The sequence below is a fragment of the Paroedura picta genome, chromosome 7 (genome assembly GCF_049243985.1).
Source record: "Paroedura picta isolate Pp20150507F chromosome 7, Ppicta_v3.0, whole genome shotgun sequence".
In the NCBI taxonomy this organism is placed as follows: domain Eukaryota; kingdom Metazoa; phylum Chordata; class Lepidosauria; order Squamata; family Gekkonidae; genus Paroedura; species Paroedura picta.
The window spans coordinates 42,297,838-42,320,117 of record NC_135375.1 but is presented as its reverse complement, the minus strand read 5'-3'; the positions used below and the strand labels follow the sequence as shown (position 1 = coordinate 42,320,117).

Here is a 22,280-nt window from a genome sequence, read left to right as displayed (position 1 = left end):
CAGAGCTGCAGAAAGCTTTGGTGGAATTCTCAGTGAAAAGAAAGTAACTTCCTGATTAAACTTCTTTGGTGCTGGCTTTAAGGCTTTACAGGAAAAAAAAGAGAGGAAACTCTCAGCTATGTGTTCATATTTTGGCACCTGGAGCCCAACAGAGTAATAGATTGACCCAATCCAGATGAAAGAAATGGTGGCTTGAGGGATTCTTTCTATACTGTGAGTCATAGTCAGTAAAGCAGAGAAGTACTTTCTGAAGATGTTCTTCATACAGATTTGTCAGAACAGAAATAGGTTTTTAAGATATCTCTGGCCTAAAAAACTGGCATGTTGTCATGAATTTTGATAGTGGTTTAACAGCATTCTAGCAACATATGTAGCTTGAATGGGAATTCTTTCATGCTGATCAGTAATTCTTCTACACTATAATTTATAGTATGTTAGTACTGCAAATACAGATGTTGTTTTGCAAATTGCTACCTAAACCCGATCCAGCTCATAAGAACATAAGAGAAGCCATGTTGATTTACCCAGTTAAATACTCTGACCAATTATGCACAGGCAAGGAAGGGTGGTCCAGCACCTGCATGACAGCAGGGCTAATTCCTGCTTATGCATGACACTGGTGCCATCAAGGCCCCCTCCTGGCCCTGCCTTAATGCTTATGGTGGCCTGCGGCAAGGGAACACTGATTTTTCTGCATTCCCTTTCTTGCCATAGCAGCCATCAAAGATCTGGCCAGGCCAGGCCCTTGCATACGGGAAGAGCTGGGCCTTCGAGACCTGGCTCCCCCCCACCTATGGCATCCCCAAAGGGACACAAAATTCAGCTTTGTGGTGCTGCGGAGCCAAATGGGGTATTTCTACACCCTCTAAGATGGTGGGACTATCCCACCATCCTGCGGTTGGACCCCCATGCCCATTGCCCCCCCTGCTGCTGCTGCCTTGAGACACAGCAGAGCTTCCAGCCCTGGAATTGTGTATGCACATGCACAGCTCCGAGGCAGGCTATGTGCACTGGGGGATTTCAACAGGAAGCGGCAGGACATGCTGCCCTGCTGTGAGAAACCAGTAGTGGTCTGGCATAGCTACTGCAATGCATAATAGGTCTTTGTGTCACATGGTGGCCAAAACTCAGGTGTTATCAGGAAGTCTACTTCAGAAGCTCTCTCACTGTGGCCCCCCAAGCACCAAGAATACAAAGTATCACTACACCAGACATAGAGTTCCAACTATACCACATGAGTAATAGCTACTGATGGACCTCTGCTCCATATATTCACCCAACCCTTTCTTGGAGCTGTTTATACTTGTAGCTACCACCACTTCCTGCAGCACTAAATTCCATCTGTTAATTACTCTTTGGGTGAAGAAATACTTCCTTCTATTTATTCTAAGCTTACTGCTCATCAATTTCATTGAGTATCCACAAGTTCTTGTATTGTGAGAAAGGGAGAATAGTACTTCTTTCTCTGTCTTCTCTATCCCATGCATAATTTTGTAAATTTCTATCATGTCACCCCTCAGTTGTCAATTTTCCAAGCTAATAATTTAATTGCCATTTTTTAACCCTTTCCAATGCTGTATTTTTTCTGAAGTGTGGTGACCAGAACCCCTAGGATTTGCTTGGCAACATCTGTTTGGACACCCTTGTCCACAAGACTATTCACCCCCTCAGAGAACTCTAAAGGGTTAGTGAGACAAAAGCTTCTCTTACAGAATCCATAGTATTTCTTCCTTAATAGCTTTTGTTCATCAATGAGTTTACTAATTCTATTTTTTATAATGGATTTTATAAACCTATCTGATATCAATGGTAGACTGACTGGCCTGTAACTTCCTGGATATCCTCTGGAACCTTTTAATATTAAAGCTTAGATATTTATTTATGTTATATTCATTTTCAAGGCTTATATAATTTAAAAGCCACTTACCTGCTCCTCACATGTCTACTACACCTACCTGTTTGTTCCCTCATTCCAGACACTTTGTCACTGGAGTTGAGACACTTTGTCACTTGAACAGGGCCTGCTACCTTACAGAGCTTCCTTCATATTCCTAGTGTTTTCAGTCCAGTTTTGCTAATGATCCCTTGAGCGCTAATCATACCATTAATGCTCAATATGATGAGATGGACCTTCCCACTCCCAGCAATTTCCTGCAATTAATTACCCTAGTGAAGTCCTGGGTACTAAAAGTTATAGCTATGATAGTGTTGGTTCTAGAGCTGCATCTGGACACCACAGAATAACATGGAACTATGTCATGCCAAGTGACAGGACCATAACCCAGTAATGGATGATCTGGTACCAAAGTGTTGGTGACATGATCAAGACACAATTAAAATTGATACTTTTGTATTTCATAGAATCATAGAGTTGGAAGGGAACATACAGGCCATCTAATCCAACCCCCTGCTCAATGCAGGATCAGCCCAAAGCATCCTAAAGCAATTTCTATTTATAGCACCTTCCCCTCACATATGAGGGGCATAACAAGAAGTATTAATTGGAGTCTGAAGAAAGCTAGACTTACATTTAGCAATACGCAATCAGTTCTATGGAAACACATTGGTATGGTATTTAAAGCCCCCCCCCCCGAAAAAAAACATAGCTGGCAAGCAGAAGGCATGGTGAGGGAGGCAGATTCCCCCACCATAATTTAAAATGTCCAAAAGGCTCCTGGTGAGTGCCCAGTCATCCCCCAGCCACCCCCCATTCGACCCAGGAAAATTAATCGGGGGTGGTTCACCCCTCCATCACTCCCACCTTCGCTGAGCAGGAATTGGAGGGGGGAGAGCTGGAGTGAAGGCAGGACATTGCAGAGCTAGCTATTGCACATTTCACCCTCCATAAATTCCTTCTGCTGGTTGCCTGCTGCTTATCCGCTGGTGTATAATGCTTTTTAGGGTGGTGAATCCACTTTTTGGGATTCCCGAAGTTGCGCTTTAAAATGGAGAATGTAGCGAGCCAGCTGCTGTCCAGATGCTGGATGTAGGCAATGTCATGTGGAGGGGCCAGAATATGCTGCCTACATTTGGCAAACATTACACTACATTTATCACATGTGGAAATGCTCCTTGTTTTCAAACAATCCTCAAAGTACACATAAAGCACTAGATACTTTCAGATTGGTATCTGTGTTGCCCTGCAGTTGAAGACCTAGATCTGAGTCTAGCTCCTTTTTAAGCACTAGGATTATGCATATTACATATAGTTTAAGAAGGCTGCCAATCAGCACATCGTATTTGGTAGCAAAGTCATAAAAACAACATGATAGTATCTCATAAGGGAAATGTTACATGCAGATGTCTTTTCCTATTATCGTATAAACTGATGGTGTGTTTTTATTTTTATGAACAATTTCAGATATAAATATTTTCCCCCAAACATTCATTTTGTGAAAAGTATAAACACAATATGAATGTACTATGTAAATCTGATTTTAATGTCTGAATAGAAGTTTTAAAATAACTGGCAGTGAATACTTCTGTTTTTTGTTGCTACTCCTTCTGATAAAGGGAGTGATATTCTGTAATCAGAACCACATATCCTTAACATAATACAAAAGAGCATGGTTTTCTTGGCCTTGTCTGTCTGAACACATTGGTTGCTCATTTTATAGTGGTTGTGTAGAGGACTGCATCACATGTCCCTAAGTAAATACTAAGGGCACAGGAAAGGAAAGAGGAAATCAAACGTTCCTTGCTGCTGTTGTCAGTGAGATTTCCATGGTGTCTAGGCACATTTGGCAGCACTTCATTTTTATTGTGCTGTACCGCTAGCAATGTCACATAACATTACGTTAATACCAAGGAAGTGAAAAAGGAGCAGAAAAGCCAAACAAATCGCTCCCATTAGTATTATTACAGTAGTTGGACATCAGTGCACTTTATATACATAACCTTTATGTGGAAGAATGCTCAATATTGCAACAAAGGATGTAGGGAATCTATGCTGGTTCATGCCAGCTGCATTTCTCCATAAGTACTCCTGCAGTAGCTAGACAGGTACCTGGTATCTATCAGATGAAATTACTGCAGCTCTGCTCAGGCAAAATACAACCATCACTATGAAAAAGCCAAGTTTGTATATAGAAGACCTGTTGCCAGTTCTGATGCTGTCTTTGTCAGGTGAAACTCAAAGGTTTTTCTGGAAAGTAACAGCAGTAAAATCATAACAAAATTCTAGTTACTTTTAAAACACTCTGCTATTTTGTTAGCATTCTTGATCTTTCCCATATCTTTGTCCTTGTGACCATGTGGGCTTCGTTGCTGGCTTTCAGTGCTTTGAATACTGAGAGCACCCAGAGATATTTCAGACTCTGAGATGACAGTATGGAATATTCATGGTGAGGAAAGTATGTAAAGATAATCTGTGGAAATGTGTCTCAGATTAACGTGCACTCTAAATTCAATGCAGCTATTTTCAGATAGAGAATTTTAAATTCACCACCACAGAAAACCAAACCAAGCCAAACTGATGGTCAAGCACAACATTCCATTATGATGAACTTTTATCTTAACCATTAGTAGCCTTTAATAATTTGGAAACAGCCTGGTGGGTGGAGCGTGTCTGGGACACGGAGAGTGTCTGGGCTCCATTTCTGTCTGCCCGGATATGCTCTGTGGGCCAATCATGGCGTTAGACTACCCCTTGGAGGAACCACCCTCCATAGCCAGCCACACAGCTCTCCCGCACCCTTATGGCTGACAACCCTGCCTACTGAGGGCTGCACATCTGTGGTGCCCTGCCACTCCACCTGGAGGGCGGCAGCTCAGAGGAGAATGTGGCGGTGGTGAGGAGCTGGTGGCCATGCTACCAAGGGGACACCCACACCGGACAGCCTGAGAGGGAGCTGCACGGATGGCAGATTACAGGCAGCAGTGACCACGAGGTGGAGAGTAGAGAGACCACACAAGAGACCATGAGGCTGCAGTGGTGGAGAGGCCACACAGGAGCCACCACTGGTGGCAGTGCAGAGTCAGCAGCAGCAGCGGCAGAGAGGAGGCTGCGGCAGCCAGGAGCCACCGCCGCTGCCACTCAGTCCAAGCACTTCTAGCCCCAAGGACCACATACGCTCTCCACGCTGCCTTCAGAGATGGAGGTGGCTGCAGGTCAGAAAGCCACTCCATCCGTTGCCAGCCCTGCCTCCTCCCCACACCCTTTCAGCTGCTAGCACCCGCTGCATTTCGGCCTGCAGCGGGCTTTGTGCCTTGTCTATATATAAAATATAAAATATATAAAATCTTAAAATGCACCATTCTTTTGTAAACACACAGTTTCTTCTTCTTTATTATATAACCATTAAACGGACTTCAAGCCACATTAACTGACACATCACTTAAGAATTATAACAATTGTTCCATCTGAGTTATAATACCCTACTAAATTTTCTCCAACCCAAACAGCTTTGTGATGTTTTGCAATATAGATTGTGTAAAATGTAAATTAAAAGACATATTTTTATCTATGAATACTCTAGTATTTGTATCTTTTAAACTTTTCAAACCTTAGCTAGTTCTTTTCTACCCACCAAAAGAATGTTGGCAGAGTTTAAATATGCAGTCGGGTACAGCACTGGCTACTTAAAGAATAAAAGAATGGAAACAACTTTGTAAAGCAAAAGAGGAGAAAGAATTCTAGAAGTCTCATTATTTTTCTTCGTTTGAAGGCAAACAGGGAAGAAAGGAACAGGAAGGCTCCAAATGAGCCAATCAGGACAGAGGAGGAGATTATTTGAAAAATGCCAGGAAGTTCCCAATCTCAAAATGCTAACCACACACATCTTCTCCAATGCCCCCTGGAGGATATTCTTAATATATGCTGTTGAGTTATGCACACTACAAACCTTACATATTCCAACAAATAATACATAATGAAGTTTCTAAACCTTTTAAAAAAGAAAGCCATTCAACATAATTTAACAGAAATAATTTTTGAGTAGGCTCAACTACATTTATTTATTTGATTTGTTGGTACCCCACTTTTATCCATAATAAAGACTCAAAATGGTTCTTATCATTCTCTTCTCCTTCATTTTATCCTCACAACAACCCTATGAGGTAGATTATACTGACAGAGTGAAACTAGCCCAAGGTCACTCGCTGAGCTTCCATGGCCCAAGAGGCAGTAGTCTGACTCTCTTAACAACTACACCAAATTGATTCTACATAATCAAACCATTTGTCAAACAGTGAACATTTATTTATTTATTTTTATTTCTTTGTTTGACTTATATCCCGCCACCCGGCAAGCCATCTTGTGGTGGGTTACATAATAAGCCCACATAAAATTCAATTAAACCCCATTAAAACCATCATCCAGACAGTTTACATCCATGGCGGTAACAGACACCCTCTCTCCGAACCGGTGTGACTATTCAGGGTGCCAGGAGGAAAACTAAGCAAACTACCACCAGCAGATGATCTAAAAATGTGGTGGCAGTGCCTTCCTATGGCCGTCCGAACTTCCATGCCCTGTCCTCAACCATATACCTGGCGAAGTATACCTTGTATGAGTTTAGTGCTCAGACCTGCTTCTACTGACTCAATGCTTGATTAAAGGACAGAGAGTTTCTAAATTCAATCTGGGATTCTGTTGTGTATCATTCTTAGTATACTGATTAATTTAGCATTGGGCATCATTCAAAGCTGTATAATTTATAAGAATTCAATTGTCAATAATGGAGATGTAAAATTTGCAGAAATTTTGAAACCACAAATACAAAAGTGAAATACTTTCCTATCAAATATAAATTTATTTTACAAGTTTAGCACCATAAAATGCATTATTTGTAATCTAGTTAGCATAAAAATTGTACTATTTTTAATTTTTACTTAAAAAAAACAAATTACAGATATACTTAATACTTGAGAGTGAAATACAAATGGCTATACCCTATGTAGCTTAATTTTTGCTACCTGAGAGGAAGGAAAAAAATTCTGTAGTCAATAAAGTGCATTAATTTTTAGAAAAACATTATCAGGCACAGTTGGCAGCATTACCAGCATATTTGGATATGAAATAAAACTTTATAACATTGAATTCATTAATAATGTATTATCATTAAACACATAAAATATTAATTATTGACCAGATTATTTACACTGAAAACAAAAATATATTCTTGAAAATATGTTGTATATGTTTATACTATAGAAATTATCATTGTATAAAGTTGTAGATTGTCTTGCATAACAATTTTTATAGCATGCATTTCCAATAAAACCTTCTTTCCCCTTTCCAAAAGGGAAAACAAAGCCGAACACCAAACTCATAATACATGGGTGTTTTCCCCTGCAGTATTCACCACATTTCCCCTGTTTTTCCAAAGTTGAGCAGATTCTTCAAACTCTTTCAGGTTATATATTTGAAAGGACTAAAATCTTGTGCTAAAAATTTCACTCTTTTCAAAAGATAATATATTTCATGGGGTGTGTGTTTCTTTTTAGTGCTTCTCCAAATTTCCCACTAAATGTTTCTTCAGGCTCACACAAAAAGTCCCTGACTTTGGAACAATATTATTATGGACATATGGACTATGTAAATATTAGTTTAGGTCAGGTCATCTCAGTAGAAGAACCTCTGTTTTCCATGCAGGAAGTTCCATGTTCAGTCCTTGGCATCTCCAGTTAAAAAGGACCAGGCAGTGCATAATATAAAAGCCTGAGGCCCAGGAAAGCTACTGCCAGTCTGAGTAGACAATACTGACCTTGATGGACCAATGGTCTGATTTAGTATAAGGTAGCCTCAAGTGTAGTCAGTCCCCAAAATCTCCTTTTAATCATATTTCATGTTTTTCAGGAGGGTGACTATGTGATGAAGTCATGACATAGGTAAGTCTTCCTAAAAGTTACAGGGAGTAGGAGAAATTTATCATTTGAGTGCTGTCTTTGGCTGTATTTCTATGTTGGCTATCATGTTTAGTTATGTTCTTATAATGCTAGCAGAGGTAGCTTCTCTCTCTCTCTCTCTGTGTGTGTGTGTGTGTGTGTGTGTGTATGTGTTTGTGAGACAGAGAACATGTGAAGGAAGAAGGAGCATAAGATAAAAACTTCTTCCATAGCACATTTATATCTCTTCCTTCTTTTTGCTTTTAAAGGTATAATAGTTGCACTTCACTGAACAAAAAGAAATCACAAATGCTAGTTATATGCATTCAAACATGACTAATCAAAATACAATCTGACCACACCTGGCATTAAATAATCCAAATTCAATTTTGGGGGGGGGGGGATTGGTGCCAACTAAACAAAATTTGGCTATTTCTAGAGGCACTGGGTACTTGACAAACCAACCATCCAACAAGGAAACATACTCCATGTTTGTACTGCATTGAATCATCCCTGACAGGTTTTTCTGTGAACAGTTTTCCCTCCAATCACACAGTTGCCTCATTGTCTTAGGGAGGGCACTCATTCTGTATCCTGGAGGTCTGTTTGCTGGAGCCATTCTAGATACTAAGAATTAGCGTGATAGCAGGAGTGAGCAAATGATTTGCTTAAACAGCAGGTAACACACTGATTCTTATTTGCTTCATTGTAAGCATTGTCCATTTATCCCTTCGCTCTGTTTTTTTTTCACTTTTATATCATAAGAGAAATCACCCTATTTCTCCATGACTGTTAAGCTTACTCAGAAATCTTCTCATTTTGGATCATAGCACATGGTAAGAATGGGACCAAGCCTTCCCCTGTCCCATTTTCAGAACCCAAAACAGCCCCGGGAATTGCTATTTGATCCAATGTATGTAATACTTAACATGTATTGATAAGGTCCACATTTATTGCAAGCAAGTTTCCATAGTGAGGCAAAGAGTGGTTCCTTGGAGTTGTTTCAGGTTGGGAGTAGTCAAGAGGAATGTTTATGCTTCCTTTCTGCATTGATCAGAGTCCCTGTCTAAAGCAGGGCCCTTCATGTCTAGAAGTGAACTCCAGGCATGAAATTCCAAGGCCTTGTCCGTTAAATAGACCCAAGCACAGTGTAATGTGTCGTTAGTCCTTGCAAGCCTCACTTCACTGGGGGGGGGGGGGATTCAAAACTGCATTCCAACTTCCTAAGAGACAAACAAAAATTACAGGTAGAAATGTGTTTTTCATTGAAACCAGTGTAAACATTACTCAGATGCATAAGATGCATTAAAGAACTAAGTGTTTAAAAATAAATAAATAAAATGAGCTAAAGTCAAACCTGGATAAACTATCTGAGTACATCTTAATTAAATAAATAAAGATATATGATCATCCTGATTCTTATCTAAACATAATACCATGTATGTTACTATAGGACATATTGTATTTTAGATCATAAACAAATGTTATTTAGCTTATGTCTATATTTTATGCAGATTGCTTTAGAAGCCTGGGAAAGTTTCCTATTCAATATCACAGGCTTGCTAGTTATATAAAAGAGCAATCTCAATTGTTAAAAAATAAAAAAATGCTTATACCTACTCCTAAGGACCAAATAATTTCACCAGTTTACTGTGCGATCCTGAACACAATTGTACCCTTTTAAATATATGGTTTCAGAAAGCTGTATCTCTGTACAGGATTGCACTGCTGGAGGATTACACTCGACACTGGCATGTTAATCTTGTGTTCGTCCCCCCACTCCCATTTTTTTTGAAAAACCCTATTTGCCATGGTAGTGGGTTTGTTGTTTTTTTTTTTAAGAAGAATCAGTCAGCTTGGTGTATTCAGGTAGAATTGATGCTGCCTGCCTGCTTATTCTCCTTCCTTATTTACCTTAGGAAGAGTTTTTGAGAGATAGCTAGCTAACAGAAGTTGCCATGGATGGAAGAAGAACTTTGGGAGGGGGAAATTCTTAACTCATGATATTGTGATAATAAATGCAAAATGCAGTTGTTAACTTTAAGAGCACAAAGAGGCCTTTGCTGGAACAGTCTTTCTTCCAGCCCTGGCCAGCCATGCTTCCAAGAAGCCCACAAGCAGGATATGAGGGCACCCACCCTCCCATGACACTGCTGGGAGATGGGATAACATACAAGGGTAGAGAATAATCTGAGACCCAAGAGTTCCCAAGCCTGAATCTAGTATTGGGCGGGAAGTCAATATTATTATTATTGTTATTGTTAAATTTATTAACTACCACTTCCAGACAGGCTGACTTATGGTGTGTTACATACAGACACTCAAAACAATAACAATCTACACTTAAAACCCCATTAAAACCCTGTAAAATAACATAAAATACAAAAACTGAATGATGGAAATAATGATACTCTGTCTAGACAGCTCCCACCAATAGGTGGGGTGGCTAGGAGAGGGGTGTGACAATCAACCACGCTAGTGGACCAGCGTGGAAGCATATCTTCCAGGGGAGTCCCATCTGATCTTCTAACAGCACTCAACCATAGACCTGGCAGAAAAGCTCCGTTTTGTAGGCCCTGTGAAAAGCTGAGAGCTCTCCCAGGGCCTGCAGCTCCTCCAGGAGCTCATTCCACTAGGTAGGGGCCAGGACTGAGTTCATTCCACCAGGTTGAGGCCAGACATACTTCTCTGGGGCCAGGAATGATCAACAAGTTGGAACCCACAGAGTGCAAAGCCCTGCGGGGGGCATAGGGTGACAAAGCAGTCCCTCAGATATGTGGGTTCCAGACCACTAAGAGTCTTAAAGGTCAAAACCAAAACCTTTAATCAAATCCGGGCCGCAAGTGGCAACCAATGCAGCTGACTTAGCACAAGCTGGATGTGGGCCCTCCAAGGTGTTCTTGTGAGGACTGTAGAGCTGCATTTTGCAGCAGCTGCAATTTCCAGTTCACTGACAAGGGCAGGACCATGTAGAGTGAGTTACAGAAATCAATTCTGAAGGTGATTGTCGTATGGATCACCAAGGCCAGATGTTCAGGGAAGAGGTAGGGTGCTAGTAGCCGAGACTGACGAAGATGGAAGAATGCCTGGCGGGCTACTGTCTTGCCCTGAGCCTCCATAGTCAGTGAGGCATCCAAGATCACACCCAAATTCCTGGCTTGGGGCGCGATGGTAAGTTGCGTCTTGGCCAGGGGGAGTAAACACGCTTCCTGTTCCGCCCTCTTCCCACCTAGCCATAGGACCTCCATCTAATAGGTGGCTTCAGATAAGGCAGTCATGCGCAGGCCAATTCTTGCAATACGGGAAATTTCAGGAGGCAATGGTGTTCCTTACAGAGCTTTTAAGTTTACACTGAAAGCACTAAATGCTAAACATTTTTGTTTATGGTATCAGGTATCTCAAGAAGTGAGCAGTGATTCATGAAAGCTCATACTCGGCCACAAATTTTGTTACTCTTTAAGGTGCTACTAGACTAATGCTCTTAGCCAGTTTGGTGTAGTGGTTAGGAGTGCGGACTTCTAATCTGGCATGCCGGGTTCGATTCTGCACTCCCCCACATGCAACCAGCTGGGTGACCTTGGGTTCGCCACGGCACTGATAAAACTGTTCTGACCGAGCAGTGATATCAGGGCTCTCTCAGCCTCACCCACCCCACAGGGTGTCTGTTGTGGGGAGAGGAATGGGAAGGTGACTGTAAGCTGCTTTGAGCCTCCTTCGGGTAGGGAAAAGCGGCATATAAGAACCAACTCTTCTTCTTCTTCTTCTTCTTTCCTGTGTAAAGAAAAGAAAACCTTTAATGGAATTTGACAAATGTCTGATTGACACACTAGCTCCCTATTCTCATGGCTTGACTCCAGACCCTAGAGCAGTGGTCACCAAACTTTTTATCACTGGGGACCGGTCAACGCTTGACAGTTTTACTGAGGGCCAGGGGGGGGTAGTCTTTTGCCGAGGGACGTCGCCACCACCTGAGCCCTTGCTCCACTTGCTTTCCCGCCAGCGCCCCTGACTTCCCGCCACCCACTGGGGGGGGGGCGCTGCCAGCAGCAGCTGCACAGTGCCACACCGAGGCATGGTTGGTTTGTTTGGAATTGCCTAGTGTTATATGCTGTTTTATAGGTTGCATCTGGTCAGCTTTTCTGCTGGCGAAAAAGGAAGGATCACCAAGAAGGGTTATGCTGGGGATCATGGGATCAGCCTGTAAAAAAGCCATTTGGGACATGGGCTGTAGTGAGGATGGGATTTAGAAAAGCCTATAGGATGCTTTTTAAGAAGGCCATAGGTACTCTATTCTTCCAGAGGTAGTACAATAACCTTTATGTTGCACAGTTGTACTTAACAGATATCTGGAGGTGGAATATTTGCTGATGATATAAAGGCCAGGCATTCTGGCTCTTAAGAGTGGACTGAAAGGTGCACTTTATCCTCAAGGCTCTGCATAGAAAGGAACTTCCTTTTAGAAGGAATATTGTAGACCAGTCATTAGAATCACACCTCTGGCCATGCTTAGTCTTAAATTACGCTAAACAGGAAGGAAAACAGAAGCTCAGCCCAGATTTTCTTAGCTGGCAGAGCCATTCTCAAGAATTCTCCTTCTTTTGTACATGTGGTCCCCTTATCTTGCTGCTTTCCTTTTAGAACTATTTAAATGTTCAAGTCACTATTTTAAACTCACAAAGCAATACTTTTCCTATCTTTATTTGTTTATGATATGAAATTTATACCCTGCCCTTCTGCCATCACCAAGGGCCACCAAGGCAGCTCACAGGTTAAAAGCTCACCTTAAAAACAATTAAAACCCGATAAAAGCCTGCCATTCAAACAATTAAAACCAAGTTAAAGTACACATATGATAGGATGACATAAACATACAAAAAATTAGAAACAGAGTGGAAGGAGGGATCACTGAGGGAATGCCAAAAGAAACAAAACAATCTTAACCCACTGGAAGAAGACCGCAGCAGAAAGGAACTGGTGAGTCTCTCTGGGGAGAGTTCTAGAGTTATTATCCATGGAATTTCTGGAATAATGCTACATAAACATATCAAAAGAGAACAAATAATTATGCAAGTGGCGTTATATTCCACTTGTTATTTATTTCTGTTTGACCTTTCTCTGTGTTTTAATTCCTATATGCAGAATGCTGCATAGTGAATTTCTGTCCCCAGGTGCTTTGAACCTTTGCTTCCACGTGTAAATACTAATACACAAAGATTTGTTTATGTATCAGAGCATGTGGCTTGAGTTAGGCGCAACGGTGTTTAGCATCTTGATATAAACCTGCTGAAATCCAAATAACTGAGCTTAACCGTAGAAAAGGAACCTCAGTGCTACAAATGTGTGAAAAATATGATGGAGGAAAGTGGCATATGCCAATCTGATCCACAGGGATGTGAAATTATGATGATCTATTAATTTATTAATTATAATGTTCTGTCTTCTAATGCAGGAAGGGTATTATTATGATAATAATCTTTCAGGTCTTTTTAAAGAACATGGTCATTGGGGGCGGGAAGCTCCAATATGTTTTGAGGAACTAGACACAACAAAATAGATTGAAGATAAAATGTCATCTTGACTTTCTGACCTTCCTTTGAGTTTCTTCTTCTGTGGGTTTTAAAACTTATTGATGTTATTTGTCCAGAGATTTTTCTTTCTCTGTTTTACAACTGCTTTTATTATTGATGTCATTATCCCCCTTGCAAAATTTAGAGGAGATAAATCTAATAATGGAATATCATATCAAATTAACTATTTTGTCCTATTTTGGGTGATTGGCTTCCTTTCAGTTTTAATCAAACCCTATTTTTCATATAGTTACTCTCCATTTCTCCTTCCCAGAAAGTACCAATACAAACCATGGTTTTAAATAATGTTCACTCTGTGACTCAATTTAATAATGAAAATAACTCACACAACTTGCAACGTTTTAGCATTTTTCTGCTAAAGTTGATATAGTCTCCTGTTTTTATGATGTCACCCATTCTACATTAGGATTGAATCCTACTTCATTAGGGTTAAACCTAGTTGAGAAGCGTACTCTATTAGGACTGGCTGGAACATTTAATTGATACTAAACATATACCATTACTTCTAGCAATGGGGTTCTGTGAGAAAATATTTCTGCTCATGTTCTCCTTCTAACCAGGGCCACAAAAACAGGGAAGTACTCTGCATCTAGTAGCAAGGGCACATGTGCATGCACTGAAGATCATTTCTATCAGATCTGACAGTCCTGATCATGTTTGGGGGGGGGGGGAGGAAATGTGGGGATCTTTGAGTACCACAGTGTGCAAGCATCTGTGATGGGCTGAAATCTTTAGGTGAGAGCCCTGGTGTTTTATGCTTTACATGTAGTAGGAAAGCAATGGTAGATGATCTGAAATAAGATAACAGAAATTATTCATTCAGGGAACCCAAGCAGTTTTTGAAAGCTGTCATGTTGCTGGCAGTTGTGATGAGCATTGACTTCTGTCTTGTAAAACATATTAATTGAACCTCCCCATGAAGCTGTGTTCTACAGGACTGCTGTTTCTTTCAAAAGAACACATCACAATAAGTGATGAGGCTTGACTACACAAATGCTTCCATTGCAAACCAATTTAGAATGTGCATTTATTCCATCTCTGTTTGTGTACAGATCTATATGCATTTCACATATCTTAAGGATGCCTGAAGCAGCATCGGTAGAGATTAGTTTATTATGAAACTTTTTGCAGAAGTCCTGAGCACTGAGCATCGAACCTCGACAAACAGTTGAAAATATGGCCTGTCTGTACAAACTTCAGTGTACGACAAGGAATGCTGGCAGGCTGCCTGGTTTCTACTTAAAGGATTGTCATTCAGGGGAAAATAAATTTCTCTAACTAGACAAAAGTCAATGTTTTCCTGTTTTACTGCAATCAGACTGATACAGCTGATAATTTAAAGTCTTGGCACTAATAATATCTGTGAATAATCAGTTCCCTCAATTCATCACAACTACAAGATTCCTTCATTTTCTCTCTCTCTACAAATATGACTAAGATATTTAACAGCTCAGATACTCCCTCCCTAATATTTCATGACATATATTGAGCAATTGAGAGCTCATGCCTGTATTAGCAGATCCATTTGGAAGCAGCTTTTTACCAAATTACAACAAGCCTGTATGTAATCAGGACTGCAAACCTTTCTTATAACATTCCATTCTATTTTAATTTTATGTATATCTTCTAGTCTGTTCGCCTGTCAAGGAGATGTGGAAATGTGCTGGCATTCCAGCTGAAGACATCATTATGAGTGAGAAAATGCTCAAGGCCTTTTTTAAAAGTGGGAACTGAAAGAGACGCTTCCCTTCTTTGACTCCAGGGGATGCTGGTAGCTGGCCCAGCAGACAGGTACTGGGGGGTCAGAGGCTAGCACTGCCATGTGTGTGCTGTGCACCCTCAGGATTTCTCCAGGAGGCGGGTAAGCAAGTAATCAGGCCCAATCTTAATAAGGAGGCTCTGCATGAAAAGAAGAGGTTGACAACAAAAGAAAAGCAACCTGCGAGAAGTGAAGTCTAGGCAACCCAACACTCGGCAGCCACAATTTTAATAATCTGACAGGTTGAGTTCCCTAATCTTTGTTATTGATATTGACGGGAAGCTTCATAAGGTTTTAGAGATTTGAATCTATTGAGACACGCTGCAGTGTTCCTACAACATGGGAACAAGTTTGTTGGAGATCACTGCTCTTCTTTCTCTGTGATAAAAATTGATATGAACTGTTTTAAACTGCTGGCAGATAATTACTCTGAACACTCAATAAGGAAAGCTATATCTTTAGAGTCTTCCTTTATCTAAAAAAAAAATCCCACTTTTCCCCCTCTTTTGTTTCTTTGATTACTTGGAGCCTTGTAATCAAACTAAGCTTAGTTTCAGGACCCTTGGGGCAGTATCTCTTAGTTCCCTGTCAAGCTGTGTTGCAAAACAATCAATCTTGCTCTTGCACTCTCTTGGCGGAAGTGCCACGACACCAAGAGTGCAATGCTTTGCTCTTGCCATGAAGCCTCAATGACAAAAGTTTTTATAAGAAGCTGACTGTATTTAGGGTTATGAATATGCAATGACTCTCATTAGTATTGAAGCACAGGAGCAGGGGCTGACATCCCCCGCCACTTTGAGCTGCTGCAGAATTGTCTAATGAATTGTCTTGCTCTTTCACTTGCACAGGCTCTTTCTGTTGTGGCTCCCCGTTCCAAGGGGAGTTGCCCAGTTCGAGAATACCATTGACTGCAGAAATTAATTGCCAAGAACTGCTCTTGATTTTGTTAAACAATCTTGAGACAGTGTTTAAATTGTCAAAACAGAAAACCATTCAACTTTACAGGAGATAAAACCAATAGGACGGAGGGGACCTGTGTGTCAATGTCATTTGGACACACATATTTTTTTCGTATGTCTGCATGTACGATGCAGGGTTTTTAATTTATATACAGATGTCCATACATGATACTGCATATATGCACATGCATCCCCCCCCCCACAATCCCATAAGATCAACACAGGGAAATCAAGTCATAGACGTCTGACATATCTTGATCTGACATTTTCCTCTTCAATAGAACAAAGAGGGATGACAGAAGGATCTCAAAATGAAAGCTATTCATACAGCACAAAGCTATTTGGGGAACCCTTTAGGACTCTTTCTCACACTTTCTCCCCCTTTTCCAATTGGGCCTCCGCCAAACATTTTGTGGTTCACACATACACAATCTTAGATGAATACGAGGCTGATAACATTTGCAGCGACTGATTAAGATATCTGCCGTGATGTGGAGTCTATGAGAAGCAGCTAAACACTCTTAGTTACATGGCTCAGCAGCCTAAGTTTTATGTTTCTTTTCTCATTAGAATTACTTCCTTCCAGTTTTTTTAAAATATAAAGGGACTTGGGCACTCCTCACAGGTTGTGAAGATAGGAATGAATTGAAATTCATAAGGTCTTCTAAGAAGCAGGTTGAAAGATGTGCAAATAGAATTCAGCATATGGACTTTGCGGCAAAGGGATAACCTTACGTGTTCCTTAATTCATTTTATTTGTGAAGGGAATATTCACAGTGGAAGGAAGAGGAACTGTTCCTTTTTGTTGCTCCCCCTCCCAGCATGACAAGAACGTTGTGTACTCCTTGACCCACCTCCTTCAGGACCCAGATTCATATTTCCATCTTAAGTGGGACCTCATATATATCAATATATACAGTTTTTTTTAAAAAAAATAGTTCTGACAAAAGTGGAGCGAGTCTCATACATCAAGCACTTGTTACCTCTCTTGGCCTTAGTGATTGCACATGACTACGAACAAGTCAGTGATAAAATCTGAAGAAAGATGAAACCAATCTGAGCCTTTTTAAAGACCATCAATCATTCTGTGCAGCCATGATATTATTAGTTCAAGTAAGCCTTGTTCTCCCATTTCATGGACATCATAACCCCCAATCTTTTTCCTACCCCAAGACCAATGCTGAGAAATTGTTTTATGTCTTAGTAGGGACTATGTCTTAGTAGGGAACCAATCATATCTAGTGATGTAACAAGCTACTGACTTATTTTAAAACCTCCCTAATTTTTGCCTTTTAGCTCTTCATTGCTATAAGCTCATACTTCTAAAAATGGGTGATTAAAAAAAAATCACAATATTATATTAAAAATATGATGGCAATAGGTGAATTTCCCACATATCATTGGCTTCCACTTGATGTTTACCACATGTGAATCACTACAGAAGAATATTTGGTTCCTGTGTTTTTTTTAATTATACTGCCACTAAATCCTAACCACTCCCAGCTGTAAAAACAGCAGGCGCAAGGACAGCAAAAGTGAAACAATTGTTTTGAAACATGAAATGTTCAAATCATCTAAGCAAATAATAACCGGCATGTCTCATGGATGTTGTTATGAACCCTGGAATTGTATTGTATAAAAATATTTCAGTTTTAATTGCAAATCTGGGCAGAGATGATTTGGGGTGTGTAATTAGCACATAAATTCCAGACTTTGTGACTGCTGTGCAAATACACAGTATTTATGGAACGATTATCTAATAGTTCAATGTTTCCTGCTCTCAGTGAATACTGTAACATCTGACTTAATAAAGGAAAACACGGTTAATTCATGGATTTCTAATATACAACATTCAGTCCAGTCCAGTACAACAGCTACAGACTTCTTTCTTTAAACTTACTGCCTATGTAGTCTTTCCTCACCAGCATGAGTGACAGAAATTTATTTCTGTGAAAGAAGGACATTCCTGCTTCAAAAAACAAAAACAAACCTGATGGGACATCTTTTCCTCCATTAGGTCAGCCTCTCTGACCTATCATTGACGGCATCTTTCTCGGGGCTTGATTGAATTTACCAGTTTCAGAGCTGGAGGATTTAGGACTATTTTGTGGGAAAGTCAATCATATATAGATGTCAAGGAGAATAATTAGGAATCTGTAGTGGCAAATTTGAGCAGTAATAGTCCCTCCCACCCTGAATATGGAAAGAAGTGTAGCCTGTTGATATATTTGCACTCATGTGTGAGTTTTGCAAGCATTATGTCTCAGGCATGGCTTTTAAAGAACTGGCTGCAGTCTGACAGAAACCTTTGCTCCACAGAACAAGAATAAAAGCACTGCATGAGAGGTACTTGGCAACATTCAATTGATACACAGGTGCATACCTGTTGTTGTTTTTAAAACAGTCACATTCATGGATGGGTAATTCAGGACCTTATTTTATGGAGGCTCACTTCATTCTTCTTTAACTCACACAGTAACCTATTCTCTTCCCTCTGTGAACATTTCCACACCTATGGGCCTGCTCCCCCCCCCCCCAAAAAAAAGAATTTGTTCTTTTCTGGCCTATGCCCATTGAGTATAATTCATTGTTGTGTGAAAAGGTTGGCAATTGTACCTCCTATATAGAGTAGGTGATCCAAGTTTGTATTTCTCAAAGCATGAAAGGTGATTAACTTTTCTTACTGTGAAATGAAAGGAATAAAACTGTATTTTTAATTTCAAATTATCAGAAAGATCCCAGACATACCCAAGGAGAGGTGCAATCTCTGCATCAGGAAACTGCCAGTTTAGGGAACAGCCAGTTCTGCTGAGGACTTTTTGGTAGGTCAGTAGTAATCCAAACATGGGTGCTCTCCATTTATTAGCAAATTGGCCAGGATGACCATGGACTGTATGAATATTGCAGGTAGAAAATTAGCATACCCCTGACATGCCTCATTTCTCTATGCAGGCTGTCAAAAGGAATGATATAGTCACACACACATAGTCTCCTTCCCTTCCATATCTGCAGCTTGCAGAAAGGTAGTCAAGAAAAAAAAAGTGCTTCATTTTGATTCCACTGATTGAATAGCCAGTGGCTTTCAAAAGCCTGACAGATTCCACACGAGGAATTTGCCCCAAGACATCCTCTCATTGCTCTTGGGATTTACTGCTGCTTCCACATGATGTCAGCAACAACTTGGAGCTCTCAAGTGGCTGGCACAAGTTTTAGTCAAATTTGCTCCACGATGAGGGAAATCGCCAAAACTCGATTTGCCGCATTTTGCCGTACAGCTATCTGGGGAGCAAACAGGCAAGCCTGAATGTGGAGAGAAACGTGCAACAGTCTTGGCAGCATTTTGCCCACCTTTGCACCTGCCCTTCCCTCTCCATTTCCTGATCGTGATTAAAAATAAATAAATGGTGCAGTACATGTTGCTGCAGGACAGCAAAGCTACATTCCTCATGTAAAAATAAAATGTTCTCCTCACTGTGCATGGTCATTTTGGGATTGGGCAGCCAAAACACATTATCGTTTGCGTTGTCTACTGGTGGGGTATGAACAGGGAAAGGGCGTGTGATGAAGCAGCCCTCTACCAATCAGCTAGGCATCTATGCTCTTTGTTTTTAAACCTTACTATGAACACACAATTACTCATCGGGGTCCAGTTACCATGGCCAGCATATCACAAATCTTCTTGAACATAAATAGAGATCATTACATGAAGAATCCCCAAAACAGGAGGGAAGTTGTCTTTGTTGTGGTGTTTCTCGATAGCAATGCGGAAATACACTTTAAAAAAAATTGAGCTTGGGGTGGTGGGAAAGGAAGTTTGAGTCCCTGATACAACCATTGGTGCCTTGAGGTGATTGACAAGCTGAGGAGCAGGAGCAGAAGTTTGTGTTGTTTTCCCTTGCTGCCTCATCGGGAGGCAAAAAGCCTTGATGAGGTGATGGGAAAACATGGGAGGGGTCTCCCATTAGGAAGCTTGTAAACACACAGCTTCCAACTGCACATTTGCAAGCAGGAGACAGCATGAGTTTTACGCCTCCATGTGGAATCAGTCCCTTTGTTACAGGGCCACTTCTGACATTATTTGTTTATTTTCATTTATAATCTGCCTTTATCACTGGGACATCCTGTGGGGGCAACCTGATGTGTGCCTCTGTGTGTACAATGGGGTTGGATCCTGACAGAATTTTCCTGATTCTTGCTTCCCAATGCAGCCCACTGATCTCCAATGAATGGAGAATGAAAGCACTGTGGTGGAAAGGGGGGGAAAATGGACATTTCCAATTTAATCTGGAGCCAGCCTGAGTCAGGGAGCTACAACTGATCCAGTCTTTTGGCTGCATGGCTGTGAGATAAACACAGCCATAAACAAATACTTGCTGCATGCAGACATTATAGTTTTATGGGCAAAGAAGTGGAGTGCAGACACATGTTTAAAAAGAAAAAATAATAATAATGAGAAGCACTTGTCTGAGTAGCTAGTTAATTTCAGGCCCTCCTGCAGGACAGTGTCCACCCTCTCAGCGTTTTGTCCACAAGAGCTCTCCCTCAGTCTGAGATCAAAGCTGGTGGTGAATGTTGCCCTCAGATGAATGAGTCTGCAGGGGGCTGAGGAACTTGCTGCCAACACAATAGATCCAAGGTAGGTGAATCATTGCTGGCTTTAGTCACAGAGCTGCGAGGGTTTGTGTCACAGACCACTGGAAACAAGTGGTTACAGCCCTGCAAACGACAGCCTTCCTTTTTGTCCTTCTGATGTGCAGCGATAGGGCAAGACGGAATTCATGCAAGGGCACACCTCCCAGCCTTGCAGTCAATTCTGAACGTAGACGGGAATTGTGATATCAATGTCATGGTGCACATGCTTTGAAAAAGTCGTTAGGAAGAATAATAGAGAGATTCAGAAGGAAGCCACTGAAAGCTGTAATTTAAGGTTCCAGAAGCCTCAGTATTACGATTACCATTAAAATTTACAGTGACAGAAGCCCAATTACATATGGTTATTTTCTTTTCTTAAATCAAACCATATTTCTGCTGTACATGAAAGATTCATTTCCTCCTACCAATCACTGTCACGGGAACCTATCTTTGTAGCTTCTGGTGTCAGAAGAGATGGGGTAGCCTTATCCCTGTGACAATGAAAGGATCAATGGGGAAGCAAAGCTGGGAGCCTCTTTGGAACTAGCCGAGGAGAATGATTTGCATGATAATCAGCCGTGGATCTGCTCAGTGCAAGCCTCTCCACTTAGCAAAGTGCAGCTCAACTTTAATAGCAGCCGTGAAACAGAAACTAAGTGGGGGCTTCACCACTAACTCTAGGAAAGCTGACAGGTAAAGCCAAAGGAACGAGGGAAACCGCTCCTGGAACAGCATTAATGACCATTTGGGATAAAAGAGGCTCAAGTGCACAGCGACAGTACTGACTATTTGTTTACTCAATTAAACCTGTTCATTGACTCCAACTGAATGACCAGGGAAGGGATGAAAATCACTTTTACAACACAACATCCCCACCTTTCTCTCCAGCTCATTCCCTCCTGGCCACTAGGTGCAACATTATTATTTTCGCAAACAGGTTTGCAAATTCAATGACTGGGCTAACTATGCATTGGTAGATTTGATTGAACACAATATATATCCCATCGACTCCCCCCTCCCCACTCTATGATCACACCAGCTTTAGGAATAGGTTAGGCAGAGAGAGTGGGATGGATTCTACTACGTCATCCGGCCATTCCAGAAGCAGAGTTTGGAAGGCTTCCTCCAGTGAAACTGATACTGCCTCAAGGAAAAGAGGCATTTAAGTTGAAGGAAGGACTCTTAGGCTCAATATGAACCACTCTACTGACTGATCCTAGATAGCCTAGCAAACTTCACAGCTGAACAGGCATTGGTAGCTATGGAGCTAAAGTAACATATCAAAGCTCTTCCTCTGCCCTGTGAATTTTCTTAAGTGGTTGTAAATCTAATCAAAGCAGTGCAAGGCAGAACTCCTGTGCCCACCATTCTGTACAAATCTACAGTATGCCTACCAGTCATAGGTGAGCAGGAGTATTTATCAAGTTCAAAAGCCTTAGTAACAAAACAATTCCAGTTGCCATTTGGTGACATATAAAATCTGTGGCATTAAAAACAGCACACACGTTAGTGTGT

At 41.0% G+C, this 22,280-nt stretch overlaps 1 long non-coding RNA gene across 12 annotated transcripts in view; it reads left to right on the top strand.

The window, feature by feature from the left end:
* The window catches only part of LOC143842434 (uncharacterized), a 111,173-nt gene that overhangs the window by 72,047 nt on the left and 16,846 nt on the right, over positions 1–22,280 (top strand). For 10 of the 12 annotated variants that reach the window (XR_013233111.1, XR_013233113.1, XR_013233121.1 and 7 more), the window contains 2 exons: positions 7,799–7,830; positions 15,046–17,237. This is a non-coding gene — a long non-coding RNA (uncharacterized LOC143842434). Of the gene's footprint in view, positions 1–7,798; positions 7,831–15,045; positions 17,238–22,280 lie in introns of those variants that run through there. The other 2 variants (XR_013233112.1, XR_013233115.1) reach the window with 2 other exon arrangements.